The sequence below is a fragment of the Antechinus flavipes genome, chromosome 2 (genome assembly GCF_016432865.1).
Source record: "Antechinus flavipes isolate AdamAnt ecotype Samford, QLD, Australia chromosome 2, AdamAnt_v2, whole genome shotgun sequence".
Classification (NCBI taxonomy): domain Eukaryota; kingdom Metazoa; phylum Chordata; class Mammalia; order Dasyuromorphia; family Dasyuridae; genus Antechinus; species Antechinus flavipes.
In genome coordinates this window covers 203,946,829-203,970,324 of record NC_067399.1, presented here as the reverse complement: position 1 = coordinate 203,970,324, position 23,496 = coordinate 203,946,829, and the positions used below count along the sequence as shown (strand labels likewise).

The following is a 23,496-nucleotide window of genomic DNA, read 5'->3' as shown; positions in this document are numbered from 1 at the left end:
CTTAAGTGTAAGTTTCTTTGAAAAGAGTAGTTTCTCAGAGGATGCTTATTCTTTTTCTAGTTTGAACTTCTAAAAGCATGTCTTACCTGCTGACTTTTAGAAAGACACAATAAAAAGTTGAGACATTGCAATTCCTGCTGCATGGGCTATGAATGTTATCGAATTAATTTCTACATTAGTGTTTTACATTAATGTGGAGCTTTTAATGTTTTTATTCCAAAATCTTCTCACATTTTCCTTTAGAGACATTGGTTAAATGTAGGAAATAATATAGTTATATTGTAATATATAACATAGCTTTGTATACATACATATAGATAGATATATATATCAAAGGCATAGCTAAGATTTGAATTTAGTTACCCTTTCAATTAGAAAAGTATTGGGCTTCTTTCTTATGACTTTGAGAATATCCCTTTATGGACTTCTCAGGATTTTGTCCCTTTTGATAAATGCTTATGAGGGAATTAGATGCACAATGTAATTTATTATAAATCCTGAAAATCTTTGTATTCTTGGTAATTATTCAGAAAAATTTGTTCCTTGCTGCAATATCTATTACAGCAATGATTTTATTTGCATTCAGTTATATATGTATATGAATGCAAGTGTTTATCCTACTTTCTTCCATATAATAAACTCCTTTATCCACAAGAATATATATATATATGTGTATGTATGTATGTGTATATATGTATGTATAGATGTGTGTATATATACATATTATAAAATGTATTTTATATGTGTCTTATTTTCTATCAGTCAGCCCACCAGAGAAAACGTAGAAATATGCAGGTATATAGGAAATTTTCTGAGGAATCTTAAAAAGTAGCCAAATCTCAAAGGAAACAACATAGCAGTTACTTGTATATCTAGCAGCCAATCTTTCTACTTAAATATACCACCTCTACTGTTTCTTTTCAATACTCGAAATGGCTTGCAACCTATTTTAGCAGGTCCTCATTTCTAAGGAGAATCCCTTTAATTACACTGCTAATACACGTCACTGTTACCCATATTCCCTTTGATCTGCTGTTCAAGTTAAACATGTTCACAGTCTAGATCACCACTTTGACAAGAAATCCAATAAAATATTTGAGTTTTTTTTTATTTGACCTAGTGAACCAAAGATTCCCGATGTACCCCACTTTTCCTCCTAGTATTTAACAATGTAGTGATGAGAGTGCCTGACTTGAATTTAGAATAGTTTCTATATTTTCTGATTTGTTTCTGGTTTTGAGAGAAGCATGGTTTAGTGGAAGACTTCAGTTCAGGTTAAGATATTTGAGCCACACTGGTGGTGTCACAATGAGTAGATCATTTAGATCCTCAGTGTTCTGGCTTGAGATACAAAGCTTCCAGTTGCAGAGAAGCCACCAACTTGCATTGGTAGAAAGGGTTTTCTCATGGAGTCCCAACAGCAGTGAAATCAGAAGTTCAACCTTTGTCCTATACTGATTTCAAGTTTTATGACAGAATTTCTTCACTTTTTAGATAAAACATTTCGTGTCAGATTTCATTGTTCATGTTGAAAAGGAAGTACAAAAAATGAAATCACACAATGAAGTGCATTTTTTATTACTTGTTAACCTTAGAAGTTGGTTATTATAAAGTGTATGTGTGTGTGTATATATATACTATTATATATACATATTATTACAGTATTATATAATGTATATATAATATATATAGCATAGTATATATAATATAATATAGTATATTTTAAAAGTACAATATTATGTTGTTTACCTTAAGGATTTTTTGGTATAATTTGTGTAATTTTATGTTACTACTGAAATTTTCTTATTTAAAAATGGTAAGGTGACAATGAATAGAATAGGAAGACCTGAGTTCATATCCTGTTAAAGAAACTTAACTGTCTGTGTGACTCTTATTTTTCTCATCTATAAAATGGGGATGATAACAACAGTGTCTACCTCTCAGGGTTTCTGTGAGGATTAAATGAGATATAATATATAAAGATCCTTTGCGAATTTTAAGGTGTTATATAAATGCTTGCAGTTATTTTTAGAAATATTTCTTCATCATTAAGGCTTTTTATAATGACATAAATGTTATGCCTTTGCATTTTCAGAATGTTAAAATTTAGAATTTCAAGATAGTCTTTTTACTGTTAACATTATTTTAAACATGTATATAAAATATCCACTTATATCAATTGATTATTTTGTTTAGAAATTCATGATTTCTTGATTTAACTTTGAGGGTTTTTTTTTTTTGAAGACAGTTTTGAAGCATTTTGTTAAAAGTCTGCCTTTATTAGTAGATTTTTAAATAATTTTAAAGAAGATAGCATCAATTTTAATGGTTACAGAGTGCCATTATTCATTGTATTTTTTAGTTTTTCTAATGGAGAAATGATTTATGTTATTATTTAGTCTTAAGAAATTTCTTGAAACAGTTTTGCTTTGTATGGACTTGCCTGCATCTGTAATAATAAATATGATGGATAATGTATGTTATGTAATAATAATAATTCTCATTTCTATATTGCTTTAATATTTACAATAAATGGCAACCCAAAGCAATAGATAACTCAAAGATTATTTTCCTCATTTTGCAATTGAGAATATAAGGCTTAAAGAAGTTAAGTGACTTAACCACTGGAAGTAGAAGAGTTTGAATCCTAACATAATTTGTATAACATTAGGATTCAAACTCTTCTACTTCCAGTGGTTGTTGTTGACTTGTTTCATTCAAGACCAGCTCTTTGTGATTTCCTTTGATTTTTTTGGTTGACAAACATAATGAATTGATTTGCCATTCCTTCTCTAGCTCATTTTATTAATGAGGAAACTGAGGCAAAGAAGTTTAATTGACTTGCCTAGGGTTTATATAGCTAATATGTCTGAGGTCAAATTTGAATTCAGATCATTTACTCCAGGCCTAATGCTCTATCTACTGTGCCATCTAGCTGCCTTTAAATAGTTAAGGGCAAATTTTTGATAGATATTACCATGCTGGAAAAGCTTTAAGTAACGTACCAAGAACAGATCATACTTGTTTGAGGACTAATACAATTAAAGAAAGGATCAATCGAATCAGTTGCTAACCCTTTATTAAGTGCTTTCTATATGCCAGACGCTGTGCTAAATGATGGAGATATAAAGAAAAAGCAGTAGCTTGTCATAGTAATAACTTCTTTGATGATGCTGAACAAAGCAAAGGCATGTTTTTTTTTTAAACCAAGGTAATCAAAGTAACACAGCATATTCAATAAAAATGTTATTGTTTGATGTTTTTCTTTCATTCTCAAAGAGAACAGTGACATCAGGAAAGTGATGTCATGACTTGCAAGTGAATTGAATTTACATGAGGGCAGAATGTGCAAGGTCAGTCTCTCCTATGGAGCCATCTGGGTTCAGTGTCATGATACAGATTGGGGTGACTAGTCCCCAGTATAGTGAGAGCCAGTGAAAATGACATAGTGTATAACAGTCCACACTCATAATTGTTTCACTAATAATAGCTAACATTTATATAGTGCTTTAATGTTTGCAAAACACTATATTATTTCAGTTGATCCTCATGCAACTAGTAAGTTGGTGACTGTCCCCATTTTTTAGATAAAAAAGTTGAGATCACTTGTGAAAAGTTATATATTCACTAAATATCTGAGGGTAGGATTCAAACACAGTTTATTCTTGACTCTACAAGTACCAGATTCTGTCTATTCTACCTAGCTGCCAAGTTATTTTGAATGATTATTGCTTTAATAATATAGTTCAAAATCTGAGGATGTGGGACCTCTTTTATTCCTCCTTTTTTATTATTCCAAATGAATTTAACCTTTTGTGAAATAACCCTTACTTATGTTTATTATGTTAGCTTGACTTCATAGTGAATATTGAATAGTTCTGCATAAAGTTTTCATTTATTTGTGTGGAAAATGTTTTGTAATTATATTTCTGTCTTGGAAAGTTAACTGGTTATTTTATATTGTGTTAGTTATTGTGAATGGATTTAGTTTTTCTTTATGATTGTTAATCTTTTCCTTTAGCTATTCTTAGTCTTATGAAAATGGGGATAATCTGTGGATTTTTTAAAATCCTGCTAATTATGCTGAAAAGAAATAGAGATATAATAGACATAATCAAGTCCCATCTTTGACACTTATTGTTTGTATGACCCTGTGCAAATCTCTTATAGTATGAACAATCTCAGCCATGTAAACTAAGTTTTTTTTTTTTTCTTGAAAAGAAATGCAATTGCTATCATTGGCATAGGAGAATATGGTTCTGGCCATTCTATGTAGCTTCCTAGTTGTTTAAGTACAAAGGTGAACCCATCAAATGGCAGGAGTGGCTTTTTTTTTTTATACTTGAGAGTTGTGCCAACATGTCTAACAGAGACACTCAACTGAATAAATGCTGTATCCTTGCTGAAAATCCCTTCCAGGCTATAGTTAAGTAAACTTCCTCATAATTTGTAAATTGTCCATTAATAGCTCATTTTGTTCTAATTCTGAAACTGAAACACCAGGCCATCATTAATCAGGCCTGCCCTGCAGTATCATTTAATTTCTCTGTTTCCTGGGCAACTCTCTAAGACTACAAGTCACAAAATAGTTGTTGATCCACTTTTGAGAAGGTTGTTTTTTTTCCCTTACCAGGGAGCTCCCAAGTCCTGACAAAAAAACAATCAAACAGAAAAACACTTCATCTGGAACTAGTTTATTTCATTTTTGGCATTGATTCTCTGAGGTTTGCCTAGCAAAGTCTTAACTTCAACAAACTGGAATATTTTAGCTTCTTTTTTTTGCTCTTCTTTTTGCTTTTCTTTTTAATTTCTTTCTCTTGTTTTGTTGCTATTAGCAGTATTTTTAATTCTATGTCAAATACTGGGGATAGAGCACATCTGAAAATTTCCCAAATAGTGTATTCTTATGATAATTCTGGTAACTCATGAATATGCATTCAGGCTTCTATGGACCCAGGAGAACTCAGACTACTCTAAGAGATAATTTTCCAGCCTATGGTAGCCCTAAAAGTTTATGCTGGTTGATGGCTTGGTTTTAAGACCATTAATATGACCTCTGGTTCTTTAATTTTTCCTGTAGAGAATCTTATATTTACTCAGAGATCTTGTAGTCCAGTATGCCATCTAAGTGGCATATTTTTTCATTCTTTTAGAGAAACAAAAATTAAATAGAAAATGATATTTTGGGGAGTTTAATACCCTTGTGTTTGTTAGTTTTCTTTGTAATGACAATTATTTTTTGATACAATTTTAATAAATTAATGAAAATAAACTCTATTACAGTAAAACATTCATATAAGTCTAAGATAATTAGAAATATTTTTCAACTTGTTTTTGTCATTTTTAATCAGCTGTTACTCTAGATTTATTAATATTTATTAGCTATGTAACAATAAGCAAGTCATTTAACTCTCATGAATTTGTCTGCTCAACTGTGAAATGAAGTATAATAGTATGTGTACTACTTAAGAGGGAAGAGGTAGAAAGAGAGAGACTGTAAACTAGGTTCTGTATTCCTAAGAAGAGGTTGATGGATAATTTCTGTTATGGGTTGGTACATAACCATGATGAGATACATAAGCTCTGAAGATCTTAATAGGGTAAATGTATGTAGATAGAGGAAACCTGAAAAGAAGATGGATGACTAGAAGGACTTGGATGGGGGGCGAGGAAAGCAGGGAATTAAGAACTCATTGATTTTCAGAACAGCAACTACAAAAACATAAGAGGGAGGAGTCTGAGATGGAGAAGATAGTTGATAGAATTAGGATTTCAGAATACAGAAATGGAAGGAAAGACAGTTTAGCTTGTCATTTTACACTTGGAGAGACTCATCAATAGAGTTTTAAGTAACTTAGATTAGGTCAGCACAGCTGTAGTAAGCATCAGAGGTGAGACTGGAACTTAGGGCTATACTGCCTCTCTAAGGGAACCAGAAGTGATAGCATTCAGGCAACTAGGACTTCAGTGTCCATGTGTTGAGGGAGAGTAATTTTGGAGGGGGTGTTGCTAGACATTATATAGGAATATAGACTTTTAACTGGGATTCCATCCTCAAGAGTCCTACAGAAGCAGAGAGCATAAAGGAAAAAGGGGATATTAATGATCCTTCCTTTGGATAAGATCATTGGATAATAGATTTAGATCCAGAAAAAGAACATTTGAGTTCATCTAATCCAACCCTGTCATTTTAATAGCGATGGAAACTGAGGCCCGGAAAAGGTTAAATGATTTTACCCATTACTCTTCATAATGAGTCAGCAAACATTTAGCACCATCACAAGCCAGGCGTCATTCTGTTTACTGGGGATACAAAGACAAAAATGAAACAGTTTCTGGCTTTAGATAATTTCCATTCTATGAGGGAAAACAGCACATTTATTTAGTTAATTATTTTTGTTTTGATTTTTAAAAAATTATTTTGTTAATAGCTATTTATTTTCAAGATACAACCAAAAATAGTTTTCAACATTTATCCTTGAAAAAGTTTGTGTTCCAAATTTTTCTGCTTCCCTGCCCTCCATCCCTTTCCCCTCTTCAGCAAGTAATCCAGTATAGGTTAAACGTAATTTCTTTTAAACATATTTCCTCATTTATCATAATGCACAGAAAAATCAGAACAAATAAGGGAAAAATGAGAAAGGGAAAAAAAAAAGTAAACAAATCTCAACAAAAAAGGTGAAATACCATGTTACGATCCATATTCAATATCCACAGTCCTCATTCTGGATGCAAATGGCTCTCTCCATCACAAATCTTAGAATTGGCCTAAATCACCTCATTGTTGAAAAGAGCCAGGTATATCACAGTTGATCATCACATAATATGTTGCTAAAACAGCATAGTTATATAAAATATATTTTAAGTAATTGAAGGGAGGGTACTAAGAGGTAAGAAAATTCATTCATGGTGGCACTTAAACTGAGCCTGAGGTTTAATATAAGAGTATGTTTGGGAGTAAAAGATAATGAGCTCTGTTTTCAACATGTGGAATGGGAGGTATCTTTGAGGCATCCAGTTCAACACATCAGAGAGTTAGGTAGAAAGAACACCTGATTCAGATGGATTTGTAGAAGAATTCTATGAAACTTTTAAATAACCATGTCTATACCTCACAAATTATTCATAAAATTGAGAAAGTACTCGTCCTGCCAAAATTCTTTTATGAGAACTGTATGGTCCAAATATCTATGCCAGGAAAAGAATAAAGCAAAGAAAAATGCTACATTCTAATATTACTAATGAATCTCAATTAAAAATTTTAATATGAAATTCTAACAAAAAGACCATAGTAATTTATCAAGAAAAATTACTCACAATAATCAAGTTGAATTTATGCCCAGAATACAAGCATGGGGCAACATTGGGAATATAGTTAACACAATCCAATTAAAAATAAAAGCATCCAAAACCCCATGGTCATATTGGGAAAAATCTCTTTACAAAGTACAACACTTAATTTTGCAAAAAACTCTCCAAAATAGGCATGTAGGGAAATAGGATTAAAATATAGAACTGAAGTTGGCAAATGACCTGTGTTTCATTTAAAACAATATAGAAAAAACAGTATGCATTTTGGAATCCCTACAAATAATTTAGTTAATATCACATGATCAATAGCAGTATACTTTCTTTTCACATCACACATTTCAATTGTTGAATCTGCATAATATACAACAATTATTACCAGCTTTTGTGAGAAATGAATTCATGGCTAGAATCTCCTGAAATGATTTTACATTTTTTCGCTGAAAAAATTTTCCCCCTTATGCTGCCACTTAGGTATTACTTATTTAATAATTCTAAAAAAAATCAATATGTAATATTGTCATTACTTATATTTTCAGATAAATGAAAGATCATTGGATTTGAAGTCAGAAGTCTTGGTTTCAAATCCTGATTCAGTCCTTTATTCACTTTATAACCTCAGACATTTCCATTATCTCAGTAGGACTAGATTTGCTCAGCTGGAAAATAAAGAAGTAGACTAGATCTCTATGATCCCTTCTGACTCTTAAAAACTTTTATGTGCTTGGTGATCAGTATGATCATGTATAACAAGTTGGATAACTAACCATTTTCTTGAGTTTTTGCTTCAGTGTGGCTTAAATATCCACCTTCCCTTTATCTTTTCACATGGCAACTGAAATAATAGATTAAAATGTTGTTTGGGGGGTTTTCAGTTGAATATTTTACTATAGTCATGGTATATTATCATAATATGGAGGTCACCACTGGGGTGCCAGAGGAACAAAAACTTTTATGGGTCTTGTCAAGCATCAGGGAATCTTCATATGGGCTTGGTCATTTGCTGTTTATTTGTTTCTTATCAAAGAACCAGCCCTGTTACATTTGGAGGGGCTCACTACCAAGTTTGCCACAGGTTGATGATGTTCTTGGCCATAGCATCTTTTTCATACTGCCTACAGTTTTGTAGAAGTTGTGGATTGAAATCTATTTTAGTAGAAGTAGTGCCTACACCAATGAAATCCTTCCTTTTTGGAGTGTCAAGATATAAAATTTGTGTTTATTTCTAATCTAAATCATCATTTAAAATTGTTGTTTTATAGTCTGCTTTCTCTATTATCTTGGAAGGTACAAAAGCAGTTTTAATTTGGATGCATAAATAAAAACACTTTCTCTGTTCTGATTACTGCTAGGGATTAAGGTCTACCATGTAAATGCTGCCTGGAATACATTAGGTTAAAGCCAATTTAAGTCAGTTTTCAGATACTTAATTAACAAGGGTGAGTGGCTCAGATGGATTTCCATGGGGGAAACAGCCTCAGTTGAGGACAATTCCATGTTCCTCAAGAGAGTTAACGAAATAATGCAAGAAATAAACCGGACTCTTAAGGGCAATGGGTTTTCTCTTTTGGTCTCTCTATGGACCATATTTAAAACTAGCCTTTTAGTGGTTTGGACTAAAGGGACAAAGTGTGTGTGGTTTTAGTGTGTTAAGAGTATCCTAATGATTGAGTTATTCATTAGAATTATTTATTATATTCTAAATAGAGAACTATGAATTATGACTGTTCAAGAGGATATATGTTCTAACAAAAGCAGAGGGAAGAAAATTCTGTTATCCCTTGATCTTTGTTTTTTATTTACATCAGAAAATGTCCCGATTGTTTCTCTCTCCTCCTCTCTGCTTTTTAGAATCTCTAGCTTCATCACCTCATATGTTTTCTCCTACAAGGAAAAATGTCTGATTCCTTTAGTGTTTAGTAAATACCTCTTGAATTTTGGGTGAAGCTTTACTATGATTTTTTGATGTTAGAGAAAATTATTTAGTTGGGCTTCTTTTTTAAAAAAAGAAACATTCAAATCCCTTTTACTTATCATCTAAATTTAAAATTTTATTGCAAAAGTAATATAAAATTAAAAAAAAAACAGCTTAGACAAATTATGAAATAGATTACTATTACTTCCTTTCTCTACCCTTTTTTGCTGTTTTTTTTCCCGTTCCTATTTTTTGGAGTTCTCTTCCATCAAACTTACTTTCAGTTAAGCCTCTGATATTAGTTATAGGATTTTAAAATCAGATTGAGCTCTTCTTTGCCATGAAGGAAAACAATTAAGCAAAAACATCTTAAAAGATTTCCTGCCTTGTCATATGTATCATGTTCTGTCCACGTAGTCTATTTACCATGAAGGGAGGACATATATTTCATTCACTTTTCCCCAAAAACCTTATTGGTTTTTCCATTGCTCAAAGTTCAACTTCCTTTTAATAATTTCTTTATTTACTATGTTGTAGTCATTATGTATATTTTTCTCTTGGTTCTATTCACTTTTCATCAGTTCCTACAAATCTCCCCATATTTCTTCAAATTCCTTTAATTTACAATAATCCATTATATTCACATACCATCATTTTTTTGGCCATTTTCCAAATGATAAGCACCTACTTTTGTTACTAGTTCTTTAATACTACAAAGACAGTTTAATATGAATATTTTGCTACACATTGGATCTTTCTTTATGCATTTGATTTCCTTAGAGTATATTCATTGAAGTAGGATTGCTGAGTAGTAAAAGGGGTTCGGCTGGTCACTTAATACTTCTATTAACAGTACATTTTTATGACTGTCTACAATCCTTCTGACATTGACTGGCCATTGAATCTCTTTTCATATTAGCAACTTTGTATGGAGTAAGATGAAACTATTGAAATGTTTTAGTTTTTGTTTTCCTTAATTATTTATGATATTGAAAAATGGATATTTGTAATTTAGAATGTGTTTTCATGTGGTCATTTGTAGTAATTTATTGGTTTGAAAATGTCATATTTGGGTCACTCATTGAAGAAAGAAGAGCTCTTGAATTTTATATTAATCGGTAACTCTTTAAGAAAAACAATTCTAATAAAATAATGAAAAACCTTTATTTAAAAAAAATTCAGGTGTCATTTGAATTTAGAATATTTTTGAGCACATAGAGATTGGGATTGAGTTAGTGTTTTCCTGAATTCATATTACATAGATAAGTTCTCTAGGAAATAAGGGCATAACTTTAGATTGATATTTTGTATTTTCAGTGTGTGGAACAGAACATTTCCATATTTTGCTGTGTTTTCAATTTTTAAAAAAGTCCTGGATTCCCTTCTAATGCCAGAATGTTTACTTCTAATTGAATGTAGCATGAATGCTCTCTGTTGGTTCTCCCTCTCACTGTTTCATTTTCTTTATTTTTTCCCCAGTCGTATCACTCTGATGATATAATTTATACCACTCTGCATTCCTGTATTGGTAACATGTTGTTACCTGCTCCAACCCATTATATGCCTTCTTATTGCTTTTTTTGTGACTCACAACTTGAAGTCAGTGTTGTCTTGATTATTCTGTAACTAGCTAAAAAGCATCACCAGATGTTAAAGATTTGAATCCCTGCTTCAAGAAATTTGGATTAATTACAAGCATTGTGTTGGGCATCCAGCCCACTTTCCTATTCTTATTCAATTAACTGTATATCTAATTCATCATCTCTACAGTTTCTGTCCAAGATATACGTTGTACTAGACCAGCTCTTTGGGTTGCCTCCAGTTTCACATCATAATTTGGATGGCAAGCATTCTTCATCCATTTAATTTTTCTATGTGAGTAGTTAGCCCAAACTCTTGAGTGACCACAGATCTTATTTAGAAGTCTTTGGAATATTTCAGGGTTCATATGGAGGAACTTTTCCATCTGTAGCAGGAGTTCTTAACGGAAGTTCCATACCTTGGATAGGAAAAAAATTATACTTTTATTTTCATTAATCTCTAAAGCATAGCATTTTCTTTTGGTTATGAATGTGGCAGCATTCTGAGAAATCCATAGTTTCATCACAATGTGAAAAGGTGGTGACAAAAAAATTAAGAACCTCTGATCTATAAGAATTCCCTCTTTTATTTGAACTTTGTACTATATATATTCCAGGGCAGTGACAAAAATCTTTGGTGAACATATAACTCTTTGTTTTCTGTGTCTTTTGTTATTAATAATTAGAGGAACTTTAGAAAAAGTTATTTATTATAAGGAATTTTATATATATATATATATTTCCACCCCTGAGGCAATTAGGGTTAAGTGATTTGTCCAGGATCACACAGGTAGGAAGTATTAAGTATCTGAGACTACATTTGAACTCAGGTCCCCTGACTGCAGGACTGGTGCTCTATCCACTGTGCCACCTAGCTGCCCCTATATATATTTTGACATTTTCATTGGAGGCACCTGGCTGTAGAAGAATCTAATCTCTAAGACAATGTTTTCCTTTACTGAAACTTTTTTTTATCATCAACAAACAATAAGCACACATTGGCTTTGTGTATTTCTTAATACCTTCTAGTCAATTGTGTGAATAAATTCTAATCCTAATCTATTATAAAGTTATGACCTACTATAAATTATAATTTATTTCTTTATGAAATTTTCATTAGGATTGCTTTAGTGTTTGTGTAAACTGTTCTTATGATACAATTAGAGACAATGCTTTGGATTCAGTAAAATCGGTAAAAAATAGTATGGCCGGACTACTATAACCTCCCTTATTTTGGAAGTTATTTTGTTAATATAGCATATTACATTGTGGGGGGGTTTTTTTGGCTACTGTATTACATTGTCGATTGACTCTTAAGAGTTTCAGGTCTTCTAAGAGAGTGTATTTTTGTTCATCTATATCTTCTATTCACGCAATTGAATTTAGAACTGAATTTAGAAAATCAGACAAAGAGTTGCAGAACCAAGAAATCTCTTGAGTATGACTTATCAGTAATACAGTTCAATAAACATTTATTAAACATTATATGAAAGACATTGTGCTAGTTGCTATAAATCACTTCCAGCCCTCAATGAGTTGACAGTCTATTTGGGGAATGTAGCATATACTTAAATAAGCTGGTTAAAAAATAAGTTCAAGAGAGGAAAAAGCACTAACTGAATAGGTTAAGAAAAGCTAAAGCAAGTGGCACCTGAATTGAGCCTTAAAGAGAATTAGAATTTCTTTGAGGAGGAGGACAGAAAGAAAAGCATTCAGGCATGGGTAGTTAGTTTATGAAAAAGCATGGCAAAAGAAGATAGAATATCAAGTTGGGAAAATAACTTAGTAGCGCAATTTGTCAGGAATCTAAGATAATAAAAGTCTTCTAGAATAGATATAGGTAAGTCTATATTAATTCTTTATAGCTATAAATACCTGTTTGTATATCATTTATGCCTGTATAGATCCTCTGTAAATCAACTTGAAGTGAAACACATTTAAGACACTTGGAATTGTTGGGCATGTTATAGTTTGTTTCAGCAGTTCTCTGCCTAATCAAAGGTTAATTTACTCATATAGACTAGTGCATTATATTGAACAAATTGTATGATGGTGGAGTAAATCCTACCCTGTGTTACTATTACCAAGAAAGCAAACATGGCTGTAGGAGAGGAATCAGACTTGTTTTCATGGAGCTATGCTGAATCAGCATTTACAGTGGAATTTACCAAGGGGGGGGGGGGGAAATATATGCTTCCTCAGACTATTAGTAGCTACCCTGAAGCTCTTATTCTGCATTTGGAAATGACAGTGAAATTTTCATAAGGGAACCCACTATCTTCTTAGGCATGTCCTACTCTATTTTTAATCAGTTCCAAAGTTTTCTTCAATTTGCTTCTGCAACTTCCACTCACTGCTTCTGTCATTTAAGGCTAAGCAGGACAAGTATTCTTCTTCTATATGAAGTCACAAGATAGCTATATCAGGTCATTTCTTTTTCAGAATAAATATCTCTAATTAATTACCCAGTCTTTAGAACCCTCACCAATCTTAATCTACTCCTTCAACCTTTGAGATCACTACTTATTTTAAACAAATGTATATGTATGTGTACATATATATACATATTAATTATGTAAAAATCTATAATTAGATTTAGTACTTTAGGATAACTAGATTATCCACTTATTCAGATATTTATAAAAGGCATATATTATACATTCTGTCTATATTTGATATGCAAAGAAAAGCAAATGTATCTTATTTTTCTGTTCTAGGATCTAGTACATTGCCTTATACATAATAGTTGTTTGTTTAATGTTTACTGATTTAAATGCATTATATTTACACTGTGACCTATGTCTAGCTGAATTGAAATTCCAGTCATTTGCTCATATCTCAAGGTCAAGAAAATTGACCACAAGACACCAGATGTCCAGTTGTAGCTTGTAGGTATGATAGCAATAAAGTTAAATTCTTAAAAACTGCACAAAGACTTAACAAAAGCATTATAGCGTTTTTTTTTTTTTTTTTTTTGCCATTACATTTAGGTATGTTAGTATAACTCTGTAGTCTTTAATTTCCAGGGTACCTTTTGAAGCTCTTCTTTTGGGTGAAAGTTGCACTGACAACCCAACAACTCAACCTTCAATGAAGTTACATTATATTTGAGCTTTATAGGAACCAGGGATTCTGAGAGGTAAAGATAACTAGAGACTGTGTTCAAAGGGTAGATTACAGAGATGGATTACTGTATTTAAAATGTCAATGAAAGCAATAATTTTGAAATATAGAGTGTCTTAAGGGAATACTATAAACGTAGGAAGGTAATTTATCGCTAAACAGAAGAATTTGTATCTGACCCTAGAGGTAAAGATCTATAGGTATTTGAGTTTGGTAATGACATGATCAAACCACTGTTTTAGGAGTACCACTTTGTCAACTTGGTCAAAGATCTATTAGGGAAGAGCTAGGCTTTTGGGAGTCAAGAGCTAATGAGAGGCCATGCAAGTAGAAAAAGGGCACAGACAGGAGAGATGTTGTAAGGGTAAAATGAACAAGTTTGATCAGTGATTGGATATATGGGTTGAGGTAGACTTAAAGGTAAATACTGGCTCAGAAATTGAGAATCTGGTTGATTTGAAGTATAGTGGTGCCTTTGGCAAAAATAGGAAAATGTGAAGAGATGTGTGTTTGGGTGTTCCATCAGCGTCTCAAACTCAGTAAGCTCAAAATATAATTAATTGGACTTGTTTTAGTTAAACTAACATAATGAATTCTGTTTAGGATGTGTTCCATTTGATTTGTCTTCCAACATCCAGTTGGAAGCATCCTAAAGGAAATGAGTTCAATAGACATGCTAAATCTGGGAGTCACATGCATAGAGATTGCAAGCATTTCTCAATATTTGCAGGGCTTATGGGGGACAGGACTCCTGTGAAATCTTTATTTTTTTAAATAATTATGATCATATTTATTTAACATGCAAAACAAGTAAAATAGTATACTGTGCCCATAAAATTGCAGTTTCCATGCAAGAAAAATTAGATTCTTCTACAGTATCCTTGTAGCTCCCTGTGTAGCTACAGAACTCTTTTGTGCATTTTTTCCCCTCCTACTCACTATGATTGAGTCTGGATGGTAGAAGGACAAAGTGGAAACACTCCCACAGATGATATGTAGCCCATGGTTTTTTCGTGCACTGAAACTTTTAGCGAATTTTAATTGTTTATAATAAATTATGTATATATACTTATGGTAGTAAATGATAAAATATATTAATAATATACAGAATTTGTATTTATGGCTTACTAATTTTTTTTTAACATTCTTTTCTTGTATGCTAGGTAGTACAGTGGATAGAGTGCTAAGCCTAGAGTCAGGAAGACTTGAGTTCAATTCTAGCCTTAGGCACTTACTAGCTGTGTGAGCCTGGACTATTTGCCTCAGTTTTCTTATCTACAAAAGTGAGCTGGAGAAAGAAAAGGCAAACTAGCTCTCAGTATCTTTATCAAGAAAAATTGAGGTCATGAAGAGTCAGGCATGATTGAACAAAACAGATTTAGCAATTAGGGATCTTTCGGTCAGTCATTAGCATTATTAAATACTTTCTATAATCCAGGGATGATACAAAACCCTGGAAATACAAAGAAAGGTTTTAAAAAAAAAAAAAAACCCAGTCCTTGTGCTCAAGGAGCATGCTTTCTTATGGAAGAAGTCAACATGTAAAGAACTAGGTACATAAAAGATTATACAGAGTAGATATGGAGTTAATCTGAAAGGGGAAGGAATTAGCTTTTGGATGGACAGGTAATCTCTTGCAAAGGTAGAATTGAAACTATTTCTTTCTTTATTTTATTTTATTTTATTTTATTTTATAATAACATTTTATTGACAGAACCCATGCCAGGGTAATTTTTTTTACAACATTATCCCTTGCACTCGTTTCTGTTCCAATTTTTCCCCTCCCTCCCTTCACCCCCTTCCCTAGATGGCAAGCAGTCCTATATATGTTAAATATGTTGCGGTATATCCTAGATACAATATGTTTGCAGAACCAAACAGTTCTCTTGTTGCACAGGAAGAATAGGATTCAAAAGGTAAAAAATAACCCGGGAAGAAAAACAAAAATGCAAATAGTTTACATTCATTTCCCAGTGTTCTTTCTTTGGGTGTAGCTGGAATTGAAGCTATTTCTTGAAGAAAACCAGACAAGCTAAGAGGTAGAGATGAGGGGGAACCAGTGCAAAGATCAGATATAGGAAATGGAGTGTTGTGTTCAAGAAACTGCAAGCCAGCTTATCATGCTGAATGTAGCTGCTGAATAATAGAGTGTGTGTGTGTGGGTGGGGGGAGGAGTAAGGTTAATAAGGCTGGAAAGATGGAAAAGGGGGCAGGTTATAAATAGCTTTAAATGTTCAACAGAGGACTTTATATTTGATCCTGGAGGTAATTGGGGGCCACTGGAGTTTACAGATCAGGAGGTGACATGGTTAGACCTCCACTTAAGAATAAATCATCTTGGTAACTTCATGATAGATACTTGAGGTAGGAAGACCAATTAGAAGGCTGTTGTACTTTTCCAAGAGAGAACTGATAAAAGACTTGAACCAAAATTTAACTGAGTGGAGAGAAAAGAACACATATGAGAGATGTGAAGGTAGGTATGATAAGATTTCCAATAGATTGGATATGTGAGAATTCAATTCTCACATTCAATTGAGAAATCTTAAGATGATACCACTCTTACAAATAGGAGTAACTCGGATGACAATATTGCTATTGATGATAATAGAGAAGTATAGAAAAAGGGACGAGTTTGGGGGAAAGTTAATGAAGTTCTGCTTTGTTCAGATTAAGTTTGAAATGATCCGAGGATATTCGATTCAAGAAACCTGAGAGAATTGGAGAAATATATGATTATTGCTCAAGCAGAGATACTGAACTGTCTATAAAAAGATGATAATTGAACCCCCCCCCCCCAAGGAATGAGTAAGACCATAAAGTTTAATATTATAGAGAAAGAAAGTAGTCATAACCTTCAGGAATAACTACAATTAGGGAATATGGCATGAAGTACCAACAAAAAAGAAGCAGTTAGCCAAAATGGCAGAGTGAGTATGAAGTAAAGCCTAGCTCTTCAGTAGAACTATACTAATAAAGACATACAAAGAACTCCAGACTAAGTTTTGATTGGAAACTCCAAGGTCAAATTACAGTAATTTTTTTTCCAACTCAGGTCACCAATGGGAGACAGATAGAAGTTCATGGGATACTGGTTATAGAGTCTAGTTAATTGTGAGCTGTGGGAAACCAGGTTTTATAGTTGTATACTCGGCTAAGAGACAACCCCAGATCCATAACAGTACAGAATAGGAGCCAAGCAGCTGCTCTTCTTCAACTCATATCCCATAGCTGAGTGGCAGATTCATTACTGGTTGATGAGGGATTGTGAGCCTAGAGGCAGAAGTGGTTAGGGCCCGAGATTATGTTTTAGGAGAGGAATAGAAGTGAGCTGTATTTTAATGCCTCTGATCCCAGGGCAGGCTCTTAGATTTAGCCCCTAACCCAATTGGAGTCCTTCAGCAGACTAACTAGGGAGCATAGATCAAGGGAGAGTCCGCAGTTCTGCTGCTCTGAAACTAACTACATAATGAAGGCTTGGGCCAGCATCATGTTACTGGGCTACAATTAGGAGGAAATTCACAGTTGTGTTGTGCAGCTTGTAAACCTCAGAACCTTAGACCAGATTCTTTAGGTGCACTGAAAGCTTGTAGGTCCCTAGGCTCAAGAGTGCCTGAGAATCTATCACTCAATATCCAGAAAAAGAAGCAATAGTTTCCAAAGAAAGTGGAGAGAGCAGGATTATGATGTCTTTTGGTAAGAATTGGGGATCACTGGAATGGGAAGAATATGAGGAATAGAAAGTATACCATTGAGAAGTGAATTATCAGTGATTGAAGAGAAATTGGTTGAAAGGAACAAGATTACTGTTCGAGATTTTTCTTGAGATTCTATCTCTTGGTAAATGCAGATGTTATGTTCTGTGAGATACAAGGTCTGCCTTATTTAATGTAAAAGTAGGCAGAAGTAGGGTAGAACAGTCAGAAGGCCAGGGTTCTAGTGCTTTAACTGGAAAAAGTCTTGGAGGGACAGAATATAGAAGAGATCTTGACTTGCAGGGAAGTGATGAAGTGGATATATGACCTTGGGACACAGGGATTTATTGGGGTGAGAGGTGAGCAACTATTTCTCACCCCAATTATATTTTCAAAAATCTTGGAATCTAGCGAGTCATATACACAAGGCCAGGCACGAGTTGTCTTTTTTAAAAGTCTTTTGATTGTTAAATTTAATTAGACAAATTTACTTGATTTTAAACAAAGAATGATGTTACATATTTTGTTTAAAGGTTCCAAGGTTTCATTCTTGAGTTTCTTCAGAATGCTTAGGTCGATATCCTTGTACAAAGCTTAGTAATGAAATGGTTAACCTTTCATTTTTTTTACTTTCCCTCCACTTCCTCTAGAATCAGGGTTTTTATACTTTTTCTACTTAAGATCCCTTTTTGCCCAAGAAATTTTTATATAATCTCAGGTATATAAACATATTCAATAGGTATACAAATCAAATATTTATTATAATAAATCATAGTTTCTTTACCTCCACATTTAGATACAAGACCCCCATGTGAGGATCGTGAACCACAATTTAAGAAACTGAGTTCTATATAACTCGTCTTTGACTCCTAGATCTTCCTTATATTCCATACTGATGCATCTGTGTCATTCTAAAATAAGCTGCCTAATTAAATTTAATCTTTAAAAAAAAATTTTTATAGTCTATATGAAGATAGGGGATTAGTACCACATTAGAATTTACATAGAAGAAAATGAATGTTTTGTAGTAGGATACATACTAGTCTTTTTCAGATAAAGGATATATATATATATGAATCTGTGTTTATTCAGCTTATAAAGTAGAACTTGTAAGTTGTGAATCAACATTAGACTGTAGTAAATGTTCATTTGTAAACATGAACTGTATACTTTGTAGTCTCCTCCCTACTGACTCAGCCTTGAACAAGATTTTAAAAGTGTATAAAAGGTCAAAATTTCATTCTGGTACCTTGTCATTTAATAAATTAATTCTGTTTCAGTATAGTCTTTATTTTAGATACTGAATTTTTTAGTATAATTTTATCTCTGAATTAGAATGAACTTTTGGAGAATTAATTTTTTTAGGTATGTAATTCAGATAACAGGGCTGTCTCTTCCTGCAAGTCAGCTTGTGAGCTTTGCAGATGGTACTTTGATGAATCTCAGATTTCCTTAGTATTGATGTTGCTTCCACTAAAAACCTATTGAAACTCTGCTATGCTTTGCTTTCTTGTAGGATTTTTGTCCACATTCTCTCATAGATATTCAACAGAATATTTACCCACCATTTCAGTCAACAAGGACTCATTAAACACTTAACTACTTACCAGACATTGTGCTAAGTTCCCATGATACCAAAAACAGCATAAATACAGTCTTTGCCCTCAAACAGCTCACATTCTAATCTGGAAAATAAAGTTCAAATCATGTACCTACAAGATTTATACAGTTAGAGTTATTGACATTTACATTTACTTTGAGTATATGTTATATTTGAGTATGTTTCCTAAGATGTAGGCATTGTGAGCTTCCTAAGATCCAGGGACTTTATTCTTGCCATTTAACATGTTTGTTCAATTGAATTGTTTTCCTACAAAGATGTATACAGTATATCGAGACAAATAAAATTATTATTCACTTAGAAACTACTCTAACTTAAACATTTAAGATTTTAAAGATTTAGTCTGTTTTTTAGTTTAGAAGAAAAGGTTAGTGTTATAAGTGAGTGCCTTCAAATTGGCAGAACCTCTTCTTTGACTTGTTGGTAAGCAATCAGAATATTCTATGAAAATGTAATGCTTAAATAGGAATTGATTTTACTTGCAGAATAATTACTAAAGGAGATATACAGCATAAGTGTAGTGTTAGCAAAACATTCAGTGCAATGAACTTTCAAGGAGCACAAGGCTCCCTAGGTTATACACTGGGGATACACAGATGAAAAACTAGTTTCTGACTTCCAGGAGTGGAGAGCCTAATGAAGGAGGACAGGGTGGAAGTAAAACATACAAACACATAAACAATCCTGCATTGTAGAGTGCAGTAAGGGCAAAAGGGCTTTGGTCTTCAAGGCTAATATTTAGAGCCAACTATACAGACAGTGGGGAAATTGGAGACTTGTCTTCAATATAATATTGTCTTCACTTTTATTGGCTAATAACTTCTCATTCTGTCCTCTCTTATCACTGTCCAAGGCCTCAAACTTTCCTCTTCTGAAATGGAAGTTCATTCCTGGAGGGTGGGGGTAGGAAGAGTTATCCCCTAACTAGTGAAAGCTATCCAAGGGCTCTGGGAAAAATCCCTTCATTTCCAAACTGACCATACATTTGCCTGCTATGGAGATTACCTTCTGACCGTAGCCAGTGGATAAGACTGTAATGGATTGCCTTTTGACACTGCAGAACTCTCTAGCTTTCTCACCAAAATCAGCCCACTTGAGAACTTTCCTTTTTCTGTCCTATCAGCAACATCCCAGACACCCGAATTCTCTTTGTCATTTGTGATTCCTCACTGTTCCTCATCCCACATATCCATTCAGTTTCTAAATCTTGTTTCTCTTTCCACAATATCTCTTGCATCCATCCTCTTCTGTTTATTTTGACACAGATACCACAGATAGCCAGACTCCCAAGCCAAATTTCATTTTATCAATGAATCAACAGATATTATGTGCCAATTATTTGCCATACCCAGCTTACAGTCTACAGGATGTACAAAGGGAACAAGAATGAATGAAAAAAAAACTTGTGCTTAATATGTACAAAACACTGTGACAAAAGGAAATAGAAGAAGAAAATAGTCCCTGATCTAAAGGTGATCACTTGGTAATAGGGAAAACACACAATACAAGTTTTTAGCTTCAAATCAGATGGAAAGGCTCTGTAGTGCTTGGGAGCAAATGGTAATTCATCTTTTTAAATTTCCATTAATGTGCCAAGATCTTTGATGGCAAAAACTTTGTTTTCCACATCTTCAGTAGTTCTATTGACTAAAAAACAGAGGCTCTGATAGTTACAGAAGCAGTTACAAGATTGCTTTGAGGCAGCTAGGGGTCACAATGAATAGTGTTATACTTGCTATCAGAAAGATCTGAGTTAAAATCTTGCCTCAGACCCTTAGTAACTGGACGACATTGGGCAAGTAATTTGATCTCTCTGGGAATGTTATAAAATGGGGAAAATAATAGCATCTATAGCATAGTGATATACAGATAAATGAGACTTTGTAAAACAGTTGGAAAACCTTAACACTTTAAAGAAATGTTAGCTATTATTCCTTCTCATCCGAATTAATTTTCTGGATGATGGCTGTTAGAGCTGGGCTAGAAGGAGGTCTGGTATTCTGGAGTCTTTTGGACACAAGAGTCCTGGCCTGTGCCCGCAGTATTGGTGGGAATATAGGGGAAATAGTTTGAATTGGCTGTGATGCGATGCCTCCTGCTTCTCTCTGCTCTGTATGTAGTTGATAGGGAATGGAGCAAATGCATATCAAAGTCTCATCAGTCAGGAAAACCCTTTTCCTTTCCATAAGTGAACCACATAGGCTTTCCAGTCCACATTAGAGAGCCCATCTCCCTTTATGCCTTCCTACCCCTCACATAGTTCACATGGCTCATGGTACCAGTGAAACCATGTTTCTTTGCTATGCTGATCTTTTAGATTTGTCCCTGCCTTTCATGGTTGTCATTGTATCAGTGTTTCCATCTGGTCCCAGCTTCTTGGTCCCTCTGCTTCTTTGCAGGGGCCATGTAAACATGTAGGCTTTTCTCTAATCTCCCCACATGCAACTTAACATCTCCATCTCTCCTCACTATCTGTGGTTCCTTAAACTCAGAAGAAGCCTTAGGAGAATCTCTTATGAATGGGAGCAGAAGGAGAGAGCTCACCTTCATAGCCATTACATTTGAATTAGTTTCAGTATTGTTATGAATTATTTCTAATAGCTTTTTAGTAGAATCTCTGGGGTTTTCTAGGTATACCATCATATCATCTGCAAAGAGTGATAGTTTGGTTTCCTCATTGCCTACTCTAATTCCTTTAATCTCTTTCTCGACTCTTATTGCAGAGGCTAGTGTTTCTAATACAATATTGAATAATAATGGTGATAGTGGGCAGCCTTGTTTCACTCCAGATCTTACTGGGAAAGGTTCTAGTTTTTCCCCATTGCATATGATGCTTACTGAAGGTTTAAAATATATGCCCCTAACTATTTTAAGGAAAAGTCCTTTTATTCCTATGCTCTCAAGTGTTTTTATTAGGAATGGCTGTTGGATTTTATCAAATGCTTTTTCTGCATCTATTGAGATGATCATATGGTTTTTGTTTGGTTGGTTGTTGATATAGTCAATTATGTTAATAGTTTTCCTAATATTGAACCAGCCCTGCATTCCTGGTATAAATCCTACTTGGTCATAGTGTATTATCCTGGGGATGACTTTCTGTAATCTTTTTGCTAATATTTTATTTAAGATTTTAGCATCAATATTCATTAGGGAGATTGGTCTATAATTTTCTTTCTCTGTTTTCAGCCTACCTGGTTTAGGTATCAGTACCATGTCTGTGTCATAAAAGGAGTTTGGTAGGACTCCTTCAATCCCTACTTTTTCAAATAGTTTATTTAGCATTGGAGTTAATTGATCTTTAAATGTTTGATAGAATTCAGATGTAAATCCATCTGGTCCTGGGGTTTTTTCTTAGGGAGTTGATTGATAGTTTGTTCTATTTCTTTTTCTGAGATGGGAGTGTTTAGGATATTTACTTCTTCCTCTGTTAGTTTAGGCAAGCTATATTTTTGGAGGTATTCTTCTATTTCATTTAAGTTGTCAAATTTATTGGCGTAAAGTTGGGCAAAGTAACTCCTAATTATTGCTCTAATTTCCTCTTCGTTAGTGGTGAGTTCTCCCTTTTCATTTTTAAGACTAACAATTTGATTTTCCTCTTTCCTTTTTTTAATCAGATTTACTAAGGGTTTGTCTATTTTGTTGGTTTTTTCATAGAACCAACTCTTAGTTTTATTAATTAATTCAATAGTTTTTTTTTACTTTCAATTTTATTGATCTCTCCTTTTATTTTTAGAATTTCAAGTTTAGTGTTTGACTGGGGGTTTTTAATTTTTTCCTTTTCTAGCATTTTTAGTTGCAAGCCCAGAGGCATGAAATGAAATGGATAGTGAGAGGAAAAACACGGAGGTTACACAGCAGTGTATTTCCTCTCCGCCATCTTGGCTGGAAGTCAGTTTCAGTATTGTTTAATGCACTGCCTTGTTCATAGTATGAACTTGATTTAAGTTAACAGCTAAGTGAAATTTAGTGAAGGGTCCCAGATTTATTAATGTAGTAATATGGGTTTTTGACCAAGCTACTTAATAGAGGTGGCCCAGAGCCTCTATTCCTTCCCTCTAATGAAAAGTTGGGCAAAAGAATTTCTAAGGTCACATCTAGCTCTGCATTTTACGGTTTTTAGATTGATAATCTGGATTGGAAGGCTTCAACCTTTGCTCCCTAAAAGGAAGGGAAAACTTCACTCAAAAGCTTGATCATCATCTAGACCTGGAAGATTTGAAGAAGAGAGGACAATCTAGGGGAAAGGAAAAACAC

At 33.6% G+C, this 23,496-nt stretch overlaps 1 protein-coding gene across 1 annotated transcript in view; it reads left to right on the top strand.

Annotated features, from left to right (window-relative positions):
* The window catches only part of MBOAT2 (membrane bound O-acyltransferase domain containing 2), a 156,769-nt gene that overhangs the window by 53,870 nt on the left and 79,403 nt on the right, over positions 1 to 23,496 (top strand). The window lies entirely within an intron of this gene.